This window comes from Mustela nigripes, chromosome 15, assembly GCF_022355385.1.
Source record: "Mustela nigripes isolate SB6536 chromosome 15, MUSNIG.SB6536, whole genome shotgun sequence".
Lineage (NCBI taxonomy): Eukaryota > Metazoa > Chordata > Mammalia > Carnivora > Mustelidae > Mustela > Mustela nigripes.
In genome coordinates this window covers 83,423,276-83,447,501 of record NC_081571.1, presented here as the reverse complement: position 1 = coordinate 83,447,501, position 24,226 = coordinate 83,423,276, and the positions used below count along the sequence as shown (strand labels likewise).

At 52.5% G+C, this 24,226-nt stretch overlaps 1 long non-coding RNA gene across 3 annotated transcripts in view; it reads right to left on the bottom strand.

Annotated features, from left to right (window-relative positions):
• Positions 1-24,226, bottom strand: part of LOC132002886 (uncharacterized) — a 202,555-nt gene that overhangs the window by 110,648 nt on the left and 67,681 nt on the right. For 2 of the 3 annotated variants that reach the window (XR_009400057.1, XR_009400059.1), the window contains one exon: positions 19,732-19,851. This is a non-coding gene — a long non-coding RNA (uncharacterized LOC132002886). Of the gene's footprint in view, positions 1-11,406; positions 11,527-19,731; positions 19,852-24,226 lie in introns of those variants that run through there. The other variant, XR_009400058.1, reaches the window with a different exon arrangement.

Here is a 24,226-nt window from a genome sequence, read left to right as displayed (position 1 = left end):
ATTATTTAATATGGAGCTGAAATGGAGTATCTTCAAAACCTGCCATTTCTTGGCCCAGTACCCGTCAGCCTTCCTGCAAGGCGCCAGGTTCGCGACGTTATGCACGTGTCCGTGACACGAGGGCGAGTTGGACGATGTAGTGGGATGTTCTACTCGTCATCTAGGTTAGCATGGCGGCGAAATGGCAGAAGGGACGGGCCGGCGGAGCGGGCGGCAGCGGCCAGGGGACTGGCCCCACGCTCCGGGGTGTGCTCCCCGGCGGGCGGTCGGGTCCCGCGGGCCTGCGGGCTTGCGGCTCCCCTCCTGCTCACGGCCCCCAGCCGGCCCGCCCGCCTGCAGTCTCCTTGCCAGGCCTGGCTGCGGGCACCGCACCGCTCAGAAATACCATCCGAACCCCCTCAGGGAACAAAATCCAGGAACACGTGACAGGCTCTGATGCGTGCCGAGGACAGACGCGTGTTCTCAAATCGCACACGGTTTTCATTTAGACACACATGTCCGCTGGTATCAATGACCAACTTCGCAGGATATCTTGAGCGGGGCAGCACGCCACACACTGGGAGTGGGACAGGCTTGGAGTGGGGGACATCCATGGGTGTGTAAGACATGATCCTTGCTCTTGAGGAGTTAATGGTCTCCCCAGAAGGACGAGCTAGAAACGTGCAGGTGAAAATGTGATCACAGTGAACTTGAAGAGTGTCCCCGCACCGGCGGACGGAAGATCCGGCAGGACCGCGGAGCGTCACCTGTCAGATCAGCCTTGCGCGAGAACGACTGTGACCCGGGTATAAAAAGCTCACTCGTAGCTGGGTTAACCGAGGGAGGGATCACAGAGTACGGGAGATTTGAACAGAACTTGGCGCACGAGGATAACCACGACGGCCCCAGGCGTCCCTGAGCAGACACAGGGCCGTGGACTTGCTCCTAAGAGAAAGTCCAATTTGATGGAAAAGAAGCACGAGCCTGGCATGACGTGCGTATATGAAAAGCTGATGCCCAGAAAACCCCAGTTTCAGAGGAGCGATAACTCACTTGTAAATAGCCTGTCCTCTGCAAACCCCTAGAGTTATGTCTGACATCACACAAAGGATGTACATACTGCGTCATCGTTCCCAAACAATAACAAAAATTCAATTAAGGACTCACAGGCATCTCTGAAGCAGCGACCAGATTCACTCAGGGAAACAATGCCGCCTGACAAAGTTCCAGAAAATACTCCTGTACTAACAGCCCAGCACCGTTCACTCACGATCTTCATCACATGCCGAACAAAAGGGATATCCAGAAGGCCGGTGTCGGGTAGAACAGGAGGTGAAACGTGTAGACTGAGCCGTGTGCCCGAAGCTACAGTTCCCCGCTGGTCTGTACTCCATACAACACAGACAGCATGAGGGGGTCACCGCAACAGAACTACAGAAATATCACAACTTAACGAGGAACTGAAAAGGGGCAGCCCTCACAGCTTACGGGATTTTCCTATTTCGATTGGCCAGAGAGAACTGGAAGCGAAAAGGAATATATAACGTGCCTAATTTCCCTGGGTCCGTCTCTGCTCTATTATTACGAGTGCTGTGCTCGTCGAGGAGGGAACTGCCCCACGCCCCGTCTCTCCCTTCAAGATGCATCGAGAAGGCAGCTTGGTTACCAGACAGCATCTGAAAAGGGCCATCCCCCAAATGCTCGTGCTTTGGATCATGAGATTCTTCTCCGCACCGGAAATAGGACCCGGCGCACTGCCAGCGGCAAGCGAACAAATACGTCTGGAAGAACGGGAAGAGTGAACCAAGAATGGACGACCGTATCTAGAAGATGCGAGACATGACCTGGCGGGGGAGGGGCTTTACTCACCTCCTTAGGCTCACATTTTTCCCAAACCAAAGCTAATTTCGGGACTGCTAGTAGGTTGTTAGTGGTATACCTTTGGGCTCTGAATTCTCCTTAAATATGAGCTTCATTTTGATGACTAAGCTTTTATCCTTTTGCCACGTAATTTGCATCCAGAGAGGAATCAGTATGATTTAGGTGAAACTATGACAGGACCATTAAAAAGGGGAAGACCTTTCTGCAGTGTTGCGCCATCTTGCAGCCTGTTGTAGACCCCACTGCGAGCCCCGGCGGGACCCCCTGTGAGAATTCCTGACCGGGGGTGACGGTGGGTTGGGCACTTGCACGTGGCGCCGAGCGCCCCTCCTGCCGCTGCCGTGCTCAGTGCCGGAGCCGAGCCGGTGGAAGACCCTGCACCCGGGCGGGCCCTCGTTCAGGTCCAACGCCTCCCTCCGTCCACGCAGAGGGTGGCGTCGCATGTGACCTCTTCCAGGCGCTGAAGGCGGGCAGGGACAGGGGAAGCGCCACCTGCATTCGGTTTAGACTAACTTTGCGTCCTGGTTGGACTAGCTCGGCACAGGGCAGCCGTCAGAAGCGGGCTGACGGAGAGGGGCTTTCCCTCCTCCACGCTGCTTCTTGCTAACCAGTCCTCCTCGGTATTAGCTTGTTGGCTACTTTGAAAAGCGAGTGTTTCAGTTGTAAGTCTGCCGCCAGGACCTCCTCCCTCGTAGGGGACAGGGCTGGGGGAGAGCGGTCACAGGATCTGGGGGCGACACAATTAACGGTTCACATGGAGACTCCTGGGGCCCATGGCCACAGCCTGTGGGGGCGACGCTCCGCGGGGGGCAAGGGCCGCTCCTTCCAGAACCGGCTCGTTGGGGCCGTTCAGGCTGCTGCCCCCCGAGGGAGAATGCCTTCTCCTAGCGAGGAGGGGCGCTCGCCCCAGAAAGGGAGACGGACGTAAACACGGGGAGTAGTCAGCCGTCACGGAGGTGAACACACGGTCCTGCTCGGAGGAAGAGAGAGAAGAAGAAAAAAGCAAAAGCAAGAAAGGAAGGGGCCCGTCTAGCTCGCACGTGATCCAGGACCCCAGTTGTCATTCCGCATTCCAGATGGTTCCCTGCTCTGGAAGGCAGCTGACAACACAGGGTCTTCTTGCTACGTTATCGTGGGATCTAGTAACAGCACAGAGGGAACGTTAGCGATTTTTGCTCTTATTTCCTAGAACAAAACCGAACGCACAAGGGGGCGTCTACACGTGGATTCGCATCGTGAGACGAGCCCATGTGCTCGGGGACCCCACGCGGCCGCCCCGGGCGCCCAGCACCCCGAGTTCTCCAAGCACCAATGCTGTCCGCCTGTACCCCAGGGGCCCGGCGGCGGGGGCTGAGGCCTCCACGCCTCCCCCAGAGCGGGCTCCGGGTCTGGGGAAGAGAGGAGGGAGGAGGCCCGGGCGCGAGGGCTTACACATTCCCGCAGCCAAGGTGGGCTCCCGGGCGGCAGGCCACCTCCCCACCTCCCTGATGAGAACGTTCAGGCTGAACAGGCAGGGCTCCCTCCCCAGCCCAGCCGGCTCCTCCTCCGAGGTGTCCGCATACCTCCTGCCTTTTGTCTCAAGCGGAGGGTTTAATAGCTAAAGTAACTGAAAAGGACTAACAACAGCGAGGCTCCGGTTTCCAGAGTAACCGTAAAAACAGACCCCAGTCTCCATGGCAAAGAGAAAAGCTATTTGCCGCAGCCTTTTCAGACCTCAAGGGGACACTGACAGCTTTCCTATAATCACTCCCGATTATTTGTAGCAACTAACTATATTATAATGTTAACTAGAGGAGGTCTTTGAAAATATGTGGGCTCACAAAAAGGAAGAAAACACGCACTGGGTTTTCCTCTACTTTAGCTATGAATACATTACCAATTTAAAATTTATAAAACCGTCTGCTCTAATCACTCGAGCCCAGGAGGGTAATGGCCATCTCTGAGCACGCTTTCATTCTCGGAGGGCACCTCCGTCCACTGAGCAGCCTACACCAGCCGAGGCGGCCCCAGTGCCTGCGTCGCTGGCAGAGGGCAGCAGGGAAGGGACGCGCGGCGTGTATCCATTTTATTCCCTCTGCTGTCGCTCGACTATCCTTCATGTGCACGCGGTGACTGCTGCTGCACTCAGCGTTGGCGAGACGTGCCCAGCTCGTCTTACACGTACATGCGCGCGCGTGTGTGTCCCCGATCGGCGAGGCTGCAGAACCTACGAGCCCATGCCCAAAATTGCCCGCATACATCGCACATGTGGCCGCGGCCAGAGCTGGCCGACCAGTGGTTCGCTTCTCAGGGCCCCAAGGGGCAGCCTGCCCGGCCAGCCTGCACCCACTCCCCCCCAGTCCTCACAGGAGCACAGGACCTCCACGTCCGTCTCCGGCCTGTGTTTTAAAGCCAAAATCCACCTCGAGGGCCGACTTGATGCTTAGGCCTGTGATGTGTCCGACTACTAGTGTCACGGCACCGAGTGCACACGCATCCCCTTCCCGCTGACAGCCCGGCACAGTGCTCCCAGACACCCCGTCCGGCCTCTCTGCCCTCTCCCTTTCTCTCGCTCGTCCACACACACGCGCGCACAAGCACACGCGCACGCAGCGACCAGGAGCGTGCGCCTTACTTGGCACAAACATCCTCCGCATGTCTGGAGAGATGCCTATCAAAATGTGAAGGAACACTCCACTAGTAGAAAAAGAACAATTTTGTTTTCATTTGTGGGGACAAATGTGAATATCTTCAAGGGCTATAACCAGGAAAAAACTACAATTAAAGTCCAAATAAAAATCACTTAATTTTTATTCCATATCTAAGAGCTCCCATTGAAAGTTCCCAAATTATCTCTAGTAGAAGAAGTTTGGAGAATAAAATTCAGGAAATAAATATGTCATGTTACTTAGAAATTGCCTTGTTTTAAAATGGCACAAGTAAAAAAATAAAACAGATCTTGCCCAATAATTTAGGTGTTTACAGAATCAGAGATTAATCCAGGCCTGCCTTGAGTTTTTTCAATCATTTATCAGAAACAAATCTACATACATTTTGTGTTAAAATTCAGTGTGCGGATATGCAAATCCCCACTTAGCTGCTCTTTTTTCCTCTCCAGAAAGTACCCGCATGACTAAGGCAGAAAAGGTGCTTTCAAGTACGCAGGCTGCCTCGGAGCTCTTGTCTGCGCATCACATTCAGACTCAGCCCCTCGGCCCAGGAGCAATCAGCACCACGGGTAAGAACGCCCTCTCTGTCAGATTTTGTTTCTTCCCCAAGTCTATTTGAAAAAAATCCAACGTTCTTTGGAGCAAGGTCCACAAAGTTGAGTGGAGCATTGAGGTTCCTGGGGAGGGTCCCCAGGAAGGGGAGCCGAGAGCAGCCGGGGGCCGCGGGGATTCTGGATGTGCGTTCCGTGCGGGAAGCGGGAGGAACGGCAAGCGCTGTGGGCCCTCCACCAGGCTCACAAGGCAAAACTCCCCAAGTATAGCGCGATTGTCTCGAATCCCAATGATGTCACATGCCCTCTCTCCCCAAAGCCTCTATTTATCAGAAAGATCTCTGCCGTACACCCCCTCCTGCTACATGCTGGGTTTTATAAATTGCTTAAAGATAAAAGCTTACCCTGCCATAAAAAGAAGGAAGATATAATATTGAATTTGCACTAAAATGAAAAGTTTCCTGGTGCCCCTCATATATTTAAAATTGCTGTTTTCTAGCAATGAATATAATTCACTGTCTTTCCTGAAGGATAATCCCGTAAGGGTTTGACCAAACAAAAATGCTCTAATGACTGCAAATGGCTCAAATATTCTGTCCGGTGAGTTAAGTGATAAAAGTTTCTATGTTAAAAGAAATAATAAGTGGAATTTCACACATATTATAGTAATTGTGAAGCATCCAATTTACATAGAAATAATGTGGGAGAATTCTGACCATGGTGTTTTAAGTAGACGATCACGTGCGTTGCGGATACATTTAGAAGCTGCAAGTGCCAGGTATGTTTCTTGTAGCATAATGAGCCCGTAATGGAGCCTTTAAAAGCTTAAAATGTATAGTTAGATTAACCTTTATGTTTTAAGGGTTTTTTTTTTCCCTCAGAAAAAAAAAAAAAAAAAAAAAAAAAAAAAGGCCAGAACTGAGGAACAGGGGATCATTAAAATCCAATTAAAGCAAAGCCCCTTTCCTTTCTCCGGCCGGTGTTTTCTGGGAGGCCCTGCTTCCGCTTCCTGTGCTTGTTGTCACTACTTCAGATTTCTGGTAAAATCTGGTTATTTTTCTCGCCCTTGTTTAAAAATCCAAGAATTTGATGAGTTCCTGGACAAAATACAGTGATGATGCTAGAAGGAAATGTGTCTTAGGAGTGAATGCAGGGTTCCCTCCCTGGAAAAGCAGGTGACAAAAAAAAAAAAATTGTTAGATCTAAAGCAAAGTGACGGGGCTCGCTCCTCCTTAGAAGAGGTCATTGGAAATGCTCTGCTTGCTTTTTCCTTTCCCAAATTAGCCTGTTGCGGACTTTGTCTTTTATTCCAGCAAGAGGGCCCCTCTGCTTCGCCTTCCCGGAGCACAGGATTGGGCAGCAAAACCAGTTGTTAAAGAGAATGAGCAAATAACCCCGGACGGCTGTTTGCATTCATTTGGAAGTGACTCGAGGGAAGGCGGGCGAGCGAGGTTCCGGTATCCTCCCGAGTTAGGTGCTCTCTGTGTAAACTTCTCATCACAATCTTCCTTCCTTTCCAAGACTCGGGATGCTTCCGGCCCTTTGCTGCTGCTGTCACCATCTACCAGGACTTGTCGACTGTGGCCCGGCTGCTACTCCCGACCGGACAACACGCAGCTGGCACTGGGCGCTGTCCCGCGGCTGTACCCGCCTGCGCGGCCTCTGCAGCCCCACCCACTGGGGGCCGGCACTGACCTCCTACCCCCAGCGAGGAGGGACAGTAAAAGCTTGACCTGCTTACTGCCACCTTTCTCCTGAATGAGACCCCCCACACGGGAGCCACTGAGAACCGCGGTGGGAGGTCGTAAGCTCGCCAGCCTCTTTCCCCCGACTCGGGTCTAACTATGGCTAATTCAGGCCTATTGCATAAACACTCAAAATCGCCTAGTTTCTAATGATTCTCTCTCTCTCTTTCTTTTTTTTAACAAGATGAATGTTCAGACATTAAAAAAAATAAGAAAATAGAAACGGTTAATACATGAAATTCTGATCCTTCTGAAGGCTCCTCTTTCTGACTAAACTGTAGCACTTTAGGATAAAACAGGATGAGTGAACGTTTGTCCATTTTCCCGTCTCCTGTCCTTGGGGTCAAGAAGAAACAGACAAGGACAGACGGTGTGTGAGTGTCACTAGATGATCTGTCTGCTCCAGCTCACGAGTCTACAACAATCAAATCCGCTGGCACAAAGATCTGAAAGGCACTTTCTAACGTGCTTGAGAAGACGTACGGGATAAAGAACGCCGAGTCCGACAATAACGCCTTAATTCGTGCACTTTGTTTTAGCATTGCCAGGTGTCTTCTAGCACATCACGTCACTGAACTTTCATAAAGCTGTTCATCCTTTGAGATGATGACTGCAAATTCAAAGGCCATCTGGCCACTCATACATCATTCACCCATCCACTGTCCGTCCACCGTCCACCCGTCCACCTGTCCATCTACCCATCCGCTCATCCGTCCGTCCATTTACTCAATATTTATTAGGCCTTTGCTGTGTGCTGTGCACGCTGGGTATTGTCTGGGGAAAGACTGACTCGGACATGATTCCTACATGTAGCACACAATTTACTAAACAGAGAAATAACCTTGGCTACACCAATTTACCTTGCCAGTCTTCTCTCTGCCTGCCAGATATGGCCAGTGGATTAGTGGGCAAATACGCATGTACTACACACACACATTTCAGACTCTGAAAAAATTCCTCCACATTCAATAGGCTGGAGAATAGGACAATGGAGGGAAGGAGGCGCACGTTAGCTCTTCGACTTTGAAAGAAGGTATCATTTGTCGTGCAAATTTTACGGAGTGCTAGACGTTCTCACGTGTCCGTGTGTCTGTAAACACACACACGTTCACATACGGGGTTGTGTGAGTTCTGTGTCTCCATTGTTTCCCTGCACCACCCTGGGACACTAGGTGAGCCTCTACGTCGTGGGCCACACCTTACGTATCTTCATATTGCTGATATTTCGATGTCCACGACACACATTCCGTGAACGCTTGATGTGGGCATGACTGACCAAATGCCAGGCACAGCAGCAGGGACTGAAGATAGATAACCAGGGCCCCATTCCATCTTCCAGGGAGCATTTTGTCCAAATGGAGATATGGCCTGGACAGTGTGATTAAGGTCAAGGGTGACCCAGACAAAGGGGAGCGTGATCAATTTTGCCGGGTGGCTGGGCAGAGATTAGGGAAAATATCAAAGGAGAGGTAGACTCGTGTTTTGTCCCTGTAAGCATGGCAGACGGAACCACACTCCGAGTCCCCACCGAAAAGATAGTTCAAGATTTCTTATAAAGGTATAAACCCACAAGGATAGAGAGGAAAGGGGAGGAGGGAGCAGTGACATGATTTGGGGAGCTGGAAAGTAGATGGATGGTTGGCCACTGATTGGACAGACTCGGGAAAGCCAGTCGAACCTCAGCAGGGGTGGGGAGGGCTGGCCCAGGGTCTTAGTCATCACCAGCACCCAGGACCTCTGAAGGCTATGAATCAAACGGGGACAGAAATTGATTAAAAGTCTTCAATCAATCAATCAAGACAGATTGATTAAAAGTCTCCTTTATAAGTGGTCAGGAACCTGGATCAACATTCCCAAGGCAGACAAGCTGGGAATGCCCTCCCAGCCCCAATCCCAGCAGGAGACTACGGGTTTATCCTCCAGAGGGAGCGAAGGGAAAGATGGTGGGGAAGCATCACATTACAAAAGAGTAAAACGAAGTAAAACTGTGAACATTACTTTGTCCTTTAGCTCCTTCACTTGCTAGGCTCTCAGAACGTGAGCCATCAGGCCTTCCACAATCCAGACAGGAGGCTGGGCCATCTGATTAGGCTAAGAAAAAAGATGTAGTGATGCTAAATTAAAGTCCCCCAACTTAAAGTAATAGCTCCTTAACAACAAATTCCACAACCATCAAACCCCATCTGCAAGTCTGGGACTTCTGATCCATCAGCCTCTAGAGCCTCCCCCTTAAAGCAAGAACCAAGTATCATCAGGCATATGAGCAAAGGCTCTAAAATGAAATGCAGAGCTTACGACAATCCAACAAGCAGTAAAACATTTACTTAGATAAATCAAAGGCCATACAAGAAAAAGAAAACTTTATAGAAATAATCATTAGTATCTTTAGGGAGATAAGACATGATATATTGAAGAAACAAGAACAGGAGACCATAAAAAGGAATAATTTAGAGAATGAAACTGAAATTAAATATATGATGTCAGAAATGAAAAACCTGTAAGATTGAAATATAAGGTGCAGTAGACCTCCCAGAAAGCAAGCAAAAGACAGAAAGAAGAAATAGAAATTTAGAAATAGAAAAGTGGGCATAAAGACAAGACGTCTGAGTCTTAGTCCATGAAGAGTTCTGTAGGAGAAAACCATCACAACAGAGAAGGGGAAATCATCCAGAACACAAGTTTCTAAATTGAAGACGCCCACTACTGCCCAGAACAATGGGTGAAAAAGACTTACATCAAAGTATGTCATTATGGAGTTCCAAAACAGAAGAGCAATAACGAAGGTCACCTACAAAGGGTCAAAACATCAGCCTTCTCAAGAACCACCAAAGAAGCTGGAAGATAATAGAGAAATGTCTTCAAAATCCTGGTTGAAAACCATTTCAAAACAAAAACAAACTGGTGTAAGGTGGTTTTAATTTGAATTACACCATTGGTGGGAATGCAAGTTGGTGTAGCCACTTTGGAGAACAGTGTGGAGATTCCTCAAGAAATTAAAAATAGAGCTTCCCTGTGATCCTGCAATTGCACTCCTGGGTATTTACCCCAAAGATACAGATGTTGTGAAAAGAAGGGCCATCTGTACCCCAATGTTCATAGCAGCAATGGCCATGGTTGCCAAACTGTGGAAAGAACCAAGATGCTCTTCAACAGACGAATGGATAAGGAAGATGTGGTCCATATACACTATGGAGTATGATGCCTCCATCAGAAAAGATGAATACCCAACTTTTGTATCAACATGGACGGGGCTGGAAGAGATTCTGCTGAGTGAAAGAAGTCAAGCAGAGAGAGTCAATTATCATACGGTTTCACTTCTTTGTGGAGCGTAATAAATAGCATGGAGGACATGGGGAGATGGAGAGGAGAAGGGAGTTGAGGGGAATAGGAAGGGGAGGTGAACCATGAGAGACTATGGACTCTGAAAATCAACCTGAGGGTTTTGAAGGGGCGAGGGGTGGGAGGGTGGGAGAGCCTGGTGGTGGGTATTAAGGAGGGCACGGATTGCATGGAGCACTGGGTGTGGTGCAAAAACAATGACTACTGTTATGCTGAAAAGAAATTAAAAAAAAAAAAAAACCACCACACACACATAAAAATAAAACCCTAAGACAAATTAAAGATCATTCTCCCACCTAAGTTGCAAGATGTTTACCTCCCATGTATACTTGATGAGAAATCTACCAAAGGAGGTGCTCCAACAAGAAGAGGGAGTGAATTGGGAAAGAGAAAAAGGGGGGAACAGGCAAAGGGAACCATCCCAGGTTCTGGTAGGGTGGGGTCCCAGCAAGTCAGCTGTGCCACAGAAGGGACTGGAAATGAGTCCAGATCAGAAGAGGCTAGAGGCCCAAAAAGAGATCCTACAAAAAGATGAATGATAATGCATCAGTGTACTGAAAGTATGGAGAGACTTAGATAATTAGATGAGGGTTTGGGTTGTGATTAGTTATAAACACACAGAAACCGAAGGGGGAAAAGACAGTTGTTAACTCCAAGAAACATGTGGGAAAGGAAAATTCATCGTGGTGGATGGCATGTCCTGACTGAGCAGCATTTACACGGCAATGTGAGGTAACATAAGAACACCTGAAGTATGTGCAAACAGTATCACTGGGAGCACAGGGCTGTGGGGGGAAGAAAGCTAGCCCACGTTTTCATAGTGGGAAAGCAACAAATGAATGCCTAAAACTAAAAACTTGGAAAGTAGCAATGCAAGCACTCTTCTTTAGAAACACGAGATAAATACCAAAAAAATCAGAGAAGGGCTGAGCAGAAAGCCACAGAGAGATATTTGCTCTGTGCAAATACTGGAGAATGACTTAGCTTTTTAACTATCTGCATACTTACTGCTTAATAACAATTAAACTAAAATAAGAGTAAAGAATTCATTGGCGTTTACCAGCAGGTAAGAGGAAGGAGCCCTATTTCCTTCAGGGACACAGAGATAGGGAACAACTTCAGGGGTTTGGGTGGAATGGGCGTGCTGCACAGGTCACAAGCAGAGAGGTGAGGGACAGGACAGAGAAACGGACAGAGGCCTCATTCCGGAGGATCATGTATTGTCCTACAGTGAACTGGGCGCTTCCACCGTAAGCACCGGGATACTCCTCCACGGCACCATCTGAGACAGTCTGCCGGAACGGCTCTGTTGGTGACGAGGTGCCAAGCTTGAAGGTGGTCAGCCTTAGAGGCGAGCTCGGCAGGGAGGCCACTGTGGCATCTCTGTGGACAGGTAGAAAAGAGGAGACAGATTTAGGAGATCTTGAAGAAGAAAACACTGAATTTAATATCCATCTTGGCTGAGATTTAGGCTGGAGAAATCCTGCCTGGAAACCAACTGTGGCTTGGCAACGGCGAGGCTAGTCCAACAGGACTAGAGCCCTGGGAGGGCCGGGCCCCCCCTCCTATCTGACAGCGAATGGTTTCCTGGGACCACGCCTGCACGTGGCGGGTGTGAGAGTTCATGAAGGAAAGCAGCTTTCCCATCGCGAGGGCCATTCTCCTTGTTCTGTCCCCTTGCAGGCGGGCTGGGGTGGAGATGATCCTGGGGCCCTCAAAACACCATGCTGGGGAGCTGGGAGCACCAGTCAGAAGGGCGGGCACCCTGAATCACAGCCTGGAGAACTGCCCGGCCACACACACCCAGGGGTCTGCTTGGGAGGAGGGAATGAACTCGTACTGGGTTGAGCCTGATGCCGGGGTTCTGTGTGGTTCAACATAGATGCCACGGCCACAGTGGCTGCAAACTGGGCCCGCTCGTGCCTCTGGAGGATACAAACGCAGGTGGTCCATTTCCCTCCAGGACATATTCCCTGCCCTGACTAGGGGAGGCGTCTCAGCAGAAAACCCGGTCGCCAGAAAATACTGCTTCTGGTCAGTGCTTCTGCTGGTGGGACAACAGGGCCATGTGGCGACAGGAGAACGCAGACAGCAGATTAGGGACTGTGAGTGATCTGGAAGGAAGCCGTGCAGACGCCACTCCGAGCGGCGGTCGTGGTGCTAGGGAGTAGCGGGGAGAAGGCAGCACCTGTGCCTTCCCCCACCCCACCGGGCCCAGCCCACATCCCAGGGCAGCCACCCAGGCACCGGGAAGCACCCACTGTCCTGGCTTCGTTAGCATCCCTGCAGGCATGCCCTTCCCGTTCCCTGGGACCACGACCTTCCAGGGCCGTTGCAGATGTAACTAGTTCCAGAGAGGTCACACTGGGACAGCTCCGGCCCCTAATCCAGTACAGTGGTGTCCTTAGAGGAACAGAAGAAGCGACAGAGAGAGCCATAGAGGGAGAAGACCATGTGAAGAGAGGCAGAGATCGGAGCCATGCTCCTACAGAACGAGGGCGCCGAGGGTGGTCAGGAGCTCTGGGAGCCCCCGGAAGCTGGGGAGGGGCCTCTCCTACAGGTTTTGGAAGGAGCATGACCCTGCTGACACCTTGGTTTGGGGCGTAGTCCCTCAGGATGGGGAGAGAACGAGTGTCATGTTGTTTTACACACCCCAGCTAGAGGGGCCTGGTTTCCGCAGCCCCGGGAAACTGCTCCGATAAGGAATTAGGAAAGACAACTCACGCTGGAGCCCGCCAGCTCGATACCGGAGCAGACGTCCCGAAGATAGGACTCCCAGAGCAGGGGGGACCAGCCCACTGCCCCTTGGACAATGAGAACAGGCGGGCCACCCTGCTGCCAGGTCACAGCAGCGTCCGGCTAGGAAAGGCACTGGGACCCCGGGCGTGGGTAGGGGGCCACCAGCACCAGCACGCGAAGCCCCCTGTCCAGCAGGCCAGCAACACAGTAGACAGCCCGCATGGACGGAGGCCGTTCAGGCCCCTGCTCCTACAGGTTTCCCAGAGTTCCCAATCCTTCCCAGTCGAGAATTTCTTCGAGGGTCCGGGGGACAAAGCCCAAGGCACAGAGCACCTCTCATTCCCCAGCCACGGCGTCCCCACCTGAGGAGATCTGGAAGCGTCTGCTCCGGGGCCGTGGAATGACCTGGGACGCCTCAGCACATGACCAGATCGGGGGACAGAGAAGGTCTGCTTGGACCCACAGCTCCTAGATGAACAACGGGCGACAGGTCAGGTGCTCTGCAAACCCCCACACCCTTCAGCAGCCTCAGCCCCGCCCACTGGGGCCCGGCTCTCCTGCACCCCGACCCCCGGGTCCCTGTAACTTGCCATGACCTCCGACCTCCGACCTGCTTGGCCAGCTCACCGCGCCAGACTCACCGCACTGGACTCTCCTCCAGCGTCACACTCCAGAATCAGTTGCGACCATGGGCCAGACTCCAAAACTATCCCGGAAATGGCCAAACTGGAAAGGCCTTTCCAGGCCAATGCCCGTGTTTCAAGACTGACAGGAACATACACGTATCTGTCTCCATGTCCAGTATGACGGGACGGACGGAGAACACGTCCCTCGCTCTAACAGGGTTTGAACCCTCCAGGCCCACAGGCCGCCTTTGGCCTCCGGAGCGGAGCGCCGGACCCCACGAGCAGTGGGCACCTCCTGGTGTTTGCCGAATGGAAATGAACTGTCGTGGCATCTGAGGGCGTGTTCACCTGATTGGGTCGTTCGCTGGCTTTAGTCACCCAAATTGCTTGGGAGGGCAGAGCAGCCCCGCCTGAACCCCACCTGGGCGGCCTCCTCTGGGGCCCACGGACGTGCAGGCTGCGAGTCACACGTGGCCGGGCGAGAGAATTCACCTGCCCCGCGGCTGCCAGCCGGACACGGGCCAGTCCCCTGCGCTGGGGGCACGGACGCTCCCATCCGGTGATGTTTGTGCGTCTGGCTGGTGGGCATCTCTCCACTCCCTGAGCTCTGCGGTCCAGACCCGTGGAGGGGGAGGACAGCTCGGCTAGTGACAGGGCCTGCGCAGCTCCCCGGCACCGGTCAGCGATGGTCCTCATTACTGCCCTGCTCAGCCTGCCTCACCTGCTGCTGGCAATTATCCTGAGGACACGTGGCTCCGAACCATATGTTTCTGGTTCAGTTGTGCTGATGGACCCGAGCGCCTGCCGGTGGGGCGGGGCAGGCGCCGTCACGGGTGTCATTGTCCCTCCACTCTGGGAGCTCAGATGGTCCTTGCCAAGTCATTTGCAAGCGTCTTCTCTTGGGATTCAGGATAAGCGTGTTGGTGAGGTTTGCTGCGTAGCAAGTGATCCCCAAAACTTAGTGACCAACAACGATTTATTATTTTGTATGTTGGCCCTGGTGTCCCCTCTGCTGGCCCCATGTGGCTCCCTCCAATGGCTGGTCCCCCGGAGGGCTGGCGAGGCTGTCCAGCACCTGCATATCAGGTGGTTGGTGCTGGCTGATGGCCAAACCACCCAGGTTCTCCTCCATGGGCCTCCTCCAGCAGGCCAGCCCGGCTTCCTCCACTGGGGGTCTCGGGCGGGATGTCAAAAGGTGAAGGCAGAGGCTGTAAGCCCTCCCAGGGCAGCGCCCCAGAGCTGCCCTCTGTCATTTCACTGTATTTAGTTGCTCAGAGGAGGTCACACACCAGCCAAGAATCCAAGGGGGAGGCAGGGACAGACCCTGCCTCTTGATGGGGACACTGCCGAATGACATTGCAACAGGGCGTGTGTGCCTGAGGGAAGGAATGTGTGGCTCTATTTTGCAGTCTGCCCCAGGAATAAATTCGGCTCAGGGTCATTCCTCTGCTCAGTTTGGCTCCTCCTCCACGGGGCCCTGACCATGTGCGACGCGGGCCTGAGTGGGACTGTGTCCTGTCCCTCGTGGCCTTCCAGTGCGGCTGGGAGTGACCGAGAGGTGTGCTCGGGGCAGTGCCACAGAGAAGCCCGGGTGCCGCGGCGTGCCGGCCATGCCCCGGGAGGCGCGCCCGGGAGGCGCTGTCACGCGCGGTCGCCGAGCGGCCCGGACTCGGGGGAAGGTCGCAGGGAAGGGGCGGCGGACACAATGGCAGGCCGGCCGCGAGGAGCGCGACCCGCCGGGACGAGCACCCGCTCGGCTCGGGGCTCGGCAGAGTGACCAGGAGGACCGAGGGCCTGGAGAGGCCTCGGCACGGCTCCACACAGATGCCGGCGGCGCTCTCAGGGCGACGCGAGGTTGAGGGCGACGGAGAGGAGGAAGCGGCTCTTCAGGCATCAACTCCCCCGACGGAGGCCGCCCCGGGCCCTCCTTCCACAGCCGCCCGGCGGCCAGTCCCCTTTCTCCTCACTCTGCGCTTGGGAATGTTTGCCCTAAAGCCCCCTCCAGCTGCTTCCGTAGAGACGCGGGCCTCCAGGCGTCCACCCCGCACTGTGGCCCCGCGTCCCTCTAGCCTCCGCGACCCCTGCAAGGTGACGCCCAGACGACGCGTCGGGAGGAGTGCGCCAGGGAGTCGCGTCCCGTTGGCCACCACGCCCGGCGAGGCTGCTCGTGGGGTGCTCGTGGTCGGCTCCCCCTTCCCACCCGTCCTTCCGTAGCTTGTCCTCAGCCTCTGCCCCCGCCAGTGCCTGTGCAGCTGCCCAGCTGCTCCCCGTCTCTCCCGCATGCCACGGCCCGCCCTCACTCCTGCACGGCCGTCCCTGGGGTCTTTCCAACCGAGAAACCAAATCCTGGAGCCCCGTCCTGTTGTCCAAGGACGAAGAGGATCCCGCCTGCCGGGAATACAGTGTCCACAGTGACAACGGAGCGGGGGCGCGGGAGCACAGGGGCCTCGCAGACAGACGGACAGAGCCGCTCGCCTGCCCACTGAATCAGCTGTTTCCTGGCATTCGGAGAAGGGGACGGACAGACACATGGCGAGGGGCCTCCAAGAGCTGGGACGGGCACGACCCCCCACGTGGAGAGCCACAGCGTCGGGGAGGAGAAGGGCCTGGCTTGGGGAGCGACTACGCCGTCCGGAACGTCCGCTGGGAACTTCTCGCGCGTGCCTGGTCGTCAGGCTCCTTTTTGTTCTCCTCCAGCCTCAGTAAGAGCTGGCTCTGCTTGCCGCGGCCTGAAACAGCTCAGGGGCCCAGGCTGCACTGAGCATGACTGAGGAGGGCAGGAGAGCCCGCAGGGGCAGGGGCCCTGCGGCTCTGAGGCTCCGTCGTGCAGGCCTAGCACCGGGAGATCGCACAAGCGAAGTCAGCGTAAGCGGCCAAGGCCTGCCCTTGAAGACGTGGCAGAGGCCCGGCCCTTGCCCGTGCGGCCCCAGCCAGGAGGCGGGCAGCCCGTGGGCAGGTGGGGTGAACACGAATCCTTCTGGAAGGCTCCTAGGCCTACAACAGCAGGAGGGCCGGGACAGGAAAGGCGCATGTGTCCCGGGGCCTGGCGACCGTTGTCCTAGGACAGAAGCCTGCAGGCGGGCCCCGAAGGTTCCGCGTGGTCCCCCACCCCGTCCCGCTGCCCCCAGACAGGCCTTCCTGGGAATTTCTGGCACAAACCAAAGTCTCCCCCTTCCAAACATGCAGGGAAGGGGGGAAGGGAAACCAGGGCGAGCACAGGCCCTGCCGCAGGTGAGAAGGAGCTTTCACAGGGATGACAGCAGACGGTGTTCAGAGCAGCGGCTGACTCGTGGTCGAGGCTGCACATGGCCAGCGCTCACCTCTGTCATCCTGTCACCACCACTCGGGCCACGAAAGCAGTGTCTGGGCTGCCACGCCAACACGCCACGCCAACAGTGGGCTGGGACAAGGTTGCTCAGTCTAACGTGTCCCCCGAGGGCGCTGCCACACAGAGCACATCTGCCCCCCAACCCGAAGACTCGTCTCCTTGAGGCCGTATGAGAAGAAAAGGCGAGAACATGTCACGTTCAGCTCAGACGTGCCGCGGAGCGACCGGGAGCCCACACAGCTACCATCCCGTGAACCGCACACCGGAGGGAATGTGGCTGATGTTCACGGCTCCGTGGAACCCCTGGCCCTGTGCAGCGCGGGGACACTCGGTGGCAGGACCCACACGCTGTGAAGCTCAGGGCCCCGGGCAGGTGCTCAGGGAGACCGCCTGGCTCCGGACAGGCCCTGGTGTCCGGCGGGGGACAGGAACCCAGCCTGGCTGACTGCTAGCAGCCCGAGAACCGGGAGAAGGAAACCAGAGTGAAGACGGGGACCCACGATCAGAAGGACACTGGTGAGAGCGGAAGGGGCACAAGGTAGGGGATCAGGCAGGATCACAAAGACACGGAGACCACAGAGCTGGAATCTTCAGGAGAGCAAGAAAGTAGCCAACTGCCGGGTGCAAAACTCATCATGATTTGGAAAACAAATTTGAGATTCTTTCCTGAGTGCAATTTGAAGATCCAACCGACTTTTTAAACAGAGAGATGGAGAATATTATATACATGATGTTTTAAAAAATGGGAGGAATACCAACAAAGAACCGAAATCTCCCCAAAGTTTCCTAAAATAAAGGAAAGACACACGCTCGAGCACACGGGCAGTGAGTTAAATCTCAGGTGGAGAAAGTGACCCGGTGAAGTGGCAGGTGTTAATGGTAAAAACACACAGAAATTAGAGGAAGCGGGGCTGTCGCCAGGCCTGGCCACCGTGGGGGTGTGGCCAGGACCCCAGGCTCCCCGAAAGCATACAGCAGTGACTACGAACGCTAACACCACACCCGCCAACTTCACACGCGAAGAGCAGCGAGACCTTATGTGCAGAAACAAAGCCTCCGCAGGCAAGGCGGCCGTCTCGAACTTTCGGGTCAAAGTATGGACGGAGGCAGCCAAAGGGACATGGACACAGAGCCTGACACACCAACCTCCGATGGAAACAAAGGGTGAAGTCTATACAATCCAAAATTAAACAAGAATCAAAATGTTCTTGGAAAACAAAGTATTACAAGATATCATCTTCATTATCATTTCTACCTGGCTTTAAAGTCCCACATTCGATTGTGGTATGTCTAGAAAGCATTTCGGAGGGGCGGAAGCTCTCCTCCCCCTCTCGCACAGCTGAGCGCTCACGCGTGCCTCGGACAGTCCGAGGACCATCAGCTGGACTCAGCAACCGCCAGGGAGGCCACCGAAGAACCAGAACTCGAACTTTCTATTTTCCAAGCACGAGAGGTAAAAACATTCAGCTTCGGTAGCGGTAGAGAGAGGTCCATGCTAAAGACTGGTAAGAGATGCTTGAAATACCGGAGGTCGGGTGGGAGTCCACGGGAGGACGGTTCCCGTGTTTTGCCCAGGGGGCGCGGTGGGCCACGGCGCTGGGAGCCGGTGGGGCCGCGCACAGGCCAGACCTGGGGTCCCTCTCTCGTTCCCACTGCTCCTGCTTGTCTGGGGATCGGAGGAATGAGGAAGAAGAGGCAAAACTGTTGCCATTTATACACAGTAAGATTTTCCCTCCACCTCACTCTCAAGAAAATGCATTGTTAAATAACACACTAGATGGTAGCCACGCAGATGGGCGTAGGAAAACAAACATGCAAAAATTAATAACATTCCAAAATACCAACAATAATGAAAAACAGTTCAGAACCACCACACAACATTAAAAAAAAGACACTGAAATAAGTAAGAAAAATATACTTCATCAAGCAAATATTTACTGAGGGAACCGACATAAAGAAAACAGGATATATCTGTTTTCGTATAATACCCCTCAATAGAAAAGCCATTATGTATACGATAAAGATGTCAATTAAATCACTAAAATTATTTCATGAATGGAGCAAAATTCTAATCAAAAGCCCAACAGCATAGCTTGACAAACCGGACTAAGTCATGTATACAAGTATAAACGGGTAAAGAAAATACGGGTCATCAAAAAGAAAACCAGGCAGGCTTGTCGCCTGCTACTCATGAGGACGCCCTGTGGGACCATGCTGATTCCTCCGCATGCAGCCCCCAGAACCCAGGCGAGCGGCTCCATGAGACGGAGAAGAGCAGTAGAAATGGACTGTGTCTTGTTCTTTCAAATCAGTGGAGAAAGCATATTTTAAATCTGCTAGAATAATTGTTTGTGACACTTTTGACACTTGCACCCACTCTATGCATCTAAATAAACTGCCCAAGGACTCCTACACAACAAAGCCAAGAAAGAACTAGAGAATATTCTATACACATGAATATCTGGCATGAGAACAGATTTCATAATCAGGACATGAAAGCAGAAACACTAAATGCTAATGGATTTGGCAACACAAAACTTTGATATATTTTACTGTTAAAAAAATGTACAAGGTCAAATAACAAACTGGGACAATATTTAGAGCACATACAATACCCAAAAGTTTCTTAAGACCTCAATATATAAAGAGCACTTGTAAACCAATATGGACAAAAGCACTTCTGTAGAAGAAGGAACTGCGGATACAAAGGCAATTCAGAAAGGCAGTCCAGCAAATACCAGTCACCGTACGAAAGCTGCTGAACCTCAGTTGTGACCAAAGGAACACAACTTAGAAGTCATGTCGTTTTTTTAAATAGTCAAAATGGCGAAGATTTAAAAAACCGCAATACTTAAGTTGTCCAGCATAGACAGGAATTGGAAATCTCTCCCATACCTTACGGATGGGCACGTCCAACTGTGAGACTCCCGGAGAGCAGGTTTTCAGCACGCCTCAGAGCCTTGCGGATGTTTATCTGCTGTTGAATCAGCAATTCCATCCTGCGTTTTTTTCCCCCTAAGGAAATAAATAAAAGTAAATGCTAAGATTTTGTTGAACAAGGATATAAATTGTAATTTTTCATATACAACAAAGAAACCCAAATGCATGTTCATCAAGAGAATAGTTTAAAATAAATCAACTCAAAATAACTATGCGTATCCATAGGGGACCGCGGTGTATTTTCACCAGTCAACTTTTAAAAATTTATTTATGTATTTATTTGACAGAGAGAGCACAAGCAGGGGGAGCAGCAAGCCGAGGGAGAGGGAGAGCAGGTTCCCCGCTGAGCAGGGAGCCCAACGCAGGGCTGGATCCCAGGACCCCGGGATCATGACCTGACGAAGGCAGACGCTTCCCCGACGGGCCCCCTAGGCACCCCTTCAGAAACCACCTGGGGCAAGCCCTGAGTAACATGGGGAAAGTCTCATGACGCGATGCTAGTGAAATGTGCAGGATATAAAATCTCACACGTATCATGGTCTCTATTCTTTTAAATGCAATTTTCCTATAATCGTTGGCATTTATTTTTCTGATTAGAATAATCATATTCCACATAATTAAAAAAAAAAACACACAAACTAGAAGGAGTCTTCTCCAACTAGCATGCTTTGGGCAGAGGACACAGCATGTCAAGTCATTCCTGAGCCTGAGACTCTGAACACGAAGAACGGCTTGGGAGCTGCGGTCCGGGCACGGTTTCAGGATGTGCCAGTGGCGCCTTAGGGATCCAGTCGGGACTTCCCCGGCTGCGCCAAACAGCCAGGTTATCTGCGTCCCTGATTACAGAAGGACAAGTGTACACATTCTTAATGAAGTGGTCCTGGGACGTGGTCCGTGGAGGCCACATCAGGACAGGCAAGCAGGAGCCGTTATGGATTAGATGCTCAGGGCTCATGGGAAAAAGCGAACTGTGGAAGGCAGAGCGCGGGGAGAGGGCGGTGGGGGCCTCTCGCCTGACCCCAGAGACACCCGAAGTGCCGTTTTGTGCGCCACGGAGCGCTAGACCTTCCTTTGCCTGGTTCCTGGGGAAGGGTCACCAAAGGGCCTTCTCGGCTCCCTCCTCGGGAAATACGGCCCTGAGCCCAGGCAGCGGTCTGCTGGAGCCCCATGCCCACCTCACACCGGGCTGTGCACCCATGTTTTCCCTGCTGGCTGGTCTCGTAACGTGACAGCCCCTCCTCTCCCCCCCGGCTGTCCTCCTGCGTCCTCTAGAGCCAATGTGCTTCCAGTCCCTTCCCTGTTTGTTCTGGGGAAACGAAGCAGTGCTCCCCAGGTTTGAGCTCTTAGAGCTCGTCCTCCCGCTCGCGGAGGCATTTTTAATATTTCTGTCTCTGCTGTCGAATCGTACACTGCCTTGTGTGCTTTCATAATCCGACCCTGCTTCTTGCTTCACAGCATAATTTTCCGTCTTGCTTCATGAAAAGGATACAAATTACTTTAGACACTTTTTAGGATTCTTTACGTTGAACAGTGCCCCATTTGGATTTAGTTGTGGCGGTTCTGGAGGCTGTTATCCCACAATGAGGAACACGGTGCTGACTTCTCGTTCACACGCCCAAGTGTCCCGCCTCCTCGAGCTGTTCCCGGGACCCCCGCGCCGCCCGTCACGGCACGATCTCAAAGCTTTCCGGGCCGCTGTGGCCTCTGCCTCCCACCTTGGGAAGGCAGTGCTGGGCAATGGGGCCTGACACCCCACCTCAGGAGCCCGCCAGGTGAGGGATTCCCCGTCTGCCTCCGACCTCCCTGCTCCGGGAAGAACTTGCTCTCCTTTGGCAGAACAAGACTCAGACCAGCCCTGTGCTCCCCTCGATCTCTAGACCCTGCCCGAGACTCCGCCGCACGTCCAGAACCCTGCTCACCATCTGTCCCCACCAGAGTCTGTCCCCTGAGTCCTGTCTGCTCTGCACCCCCTCCCAGCCTCCAGGAGCCTCCCTTCCAATGGGGCTGTGGGCCCCTAATGCTTGCTCTGAAGACACTTGGGACACAACCTCAAACTCCTCAGCTCTGGGTCAGTAAAGCCTGTCTTTGGAGAGGGCCTCACTGACAAGTGGGCTCAAGGCTACGCAGAGAAAGCAACAGTGTCAGCACAAGCATCTCACCCCGAATGCTCAGTCATAAGCTCACCAGATGTCCCTGCAATGAGACGCCCATTCTTACAGACAGAGGGGGCCGGGGGTTCAGGACCATCTCCTCGGGTACATTTGGTGGGGACCGGCTATGGGCCACCAGCGATGGACAGGGGACTCTCCACAGCCTCACCCAGTTCTCTTCCTTCCAGGGCTGTTCTGTGCATATCTGTATGTCGCACAGTTGAGACCACATGTCCTACAAAATGCCACATCCTGCTTTGTCACAGAGCATTTGTCACCAGAAGCTCCCTCGTCACTAAGAAGCATTATTTTCAATGGCTCTGGAATATTCCATACGTGGGAAGTCATACAACTTAACCATGCCGCAGCCAATGCACACGCACCCCATCTTTCCCCAGTGTGTGCTACGTACGAGTCTGTGATGGGTGTCTTCCCACATAGGCACGTTTTTTCCATTTCACATCACATCTTTTTTTTTCTTTTTTAGAGAGAGAAAGAGAGAGAGAGAGAGAGTGAGTGAGAAAGAGAGAACGCGCGGGAGCAGGGGCAGAGGGAGGGGGAGAAGCAGGTTCCCCGCTGAGCAGAGAGCCTGATGTGGACTCAATCCCAGACCTCTGGGGTCATGACCTGAGCCAAAGGCAGATGCTTAATTGACTGAGCCACCCAGGAGCCCCTCATATCACATCTTTGAGACGCATTTCCAGAAATGGAGCTCATGGGTTCAGGTGCCGGCATTCTTCAGAGGGTTGGTAAATGCTACCAATTTGTTTTAGAGTAAAAAGAGCTATTTTTCAAGCAACCAAGCAGCAGTCATTTATCTTTAAAAATATTTGCTTTAAATAATCTTGAAAAGTCTTTACTAATTTGATTAAGAAGAAAAATCCAATAAGCCGCAGAAGGTAAAACAGAGACACAGGTGACATCACAAGCGATGTCTCTGCAAACGGAAGGAGAGAAACCATCCCCACCACATCCTGCCAGGAGCTGGGGAACCCATGCACCCCACGAGCGTTTTGTGATGCAATCATCCTATCTCTCTGGGTGGCGTGGGATTCTCTACGCAGACGGCTGCAGGTCACTGTTTCCTTCCCGCCCCACTGGATCATGTAGATTCAAGTTCTCAGCCCTCCTGGGGCCAACCTGTGTCGGTCCCTAATGAGCTTCCAAAGTGCTTGTGCCCCTTGCACTCTGACATGTGTGAGACACAAGTCAGCACAGCAAGATCACGGTGCCCAGCTCCCCGTCCTCCTGCCCAGTGTCCTCATGACCTCTTCAGGAAGTAAGATGATCAGTGTTGTGTTGCCGTCACAACTAACGTGGCTTCTGTTACCGTTTGCCATCGAGCAGCACGCAGTACGTGTTTTACTTAGAGCTATCCTTATTGTTTTTGTTGTTGTTGTTTTTATCCTCATTGTTTTTAATCCATATTGGTATTCAGTGACTTTAGTAGTTCAAGGCCACAATCCCTTCTCTGAAATTTCCAGGGCCAGTTGTTTTCCAGAATTAATGACTTCTCAGTTTTAGAAAGGAAATCTACCAAATACCATATGCTATATAATATCCCAAGAGGACTTCAGACAGCAGACCACCCAAACACAGTAACACTTTTGTAGGAAAGAGTGCAAATATTCACACCAAATGGTATAAAGATTATAAATAGCCCCGTATCATTTGGGGCCTCACTTACATGTTCCTATCTTGTCTGTCATGGAGGCGATCACCTAGGTCATCTGAAACTAGCATCTCAACATTAACTAATAACCTAAGTGAGAAGGGATCTATCATACAGTTTTGTTTTTCCCCGCAGGTACTCTTATAAACTGACAAAGTGGCCACAGGTTCAAAGTAATATTAGCGCACAGGTTAGGGTTACATAGAAATACGTATGGATTTCCGTCGAGTTAATGGGATGGGTGTTCTCATCAATTTCTGCCCACAGAGTCAAGGGTCAAGGAAAGGTCAATAACATCAAGTGGCCATTTTATTTTTCCTAATATATGTTGCACAGGTGACAGTAAAGCTAACAATGAGTGAAGTGGACTAAACAAAGCAAACTTGAGGCTGCTCCTGACCAGACATAAGGCAGCTCCCAACCATATGTACCACAGCGCCTGACAACACATCTGTAAGAGGATGAAACACCTCATAATCGAAAACAGAAACTCTTGTAGAAAAGTTACACAGCAGATACGGCTGAAGAGAGAATTATAGGATTGGAAGACAGACTTCAATTCCCAAAACCTCACCCAGCGTGGAGTTGATAGAGAAAGGAAAATGCAGAATAAAGTTTAAGTGGGAGA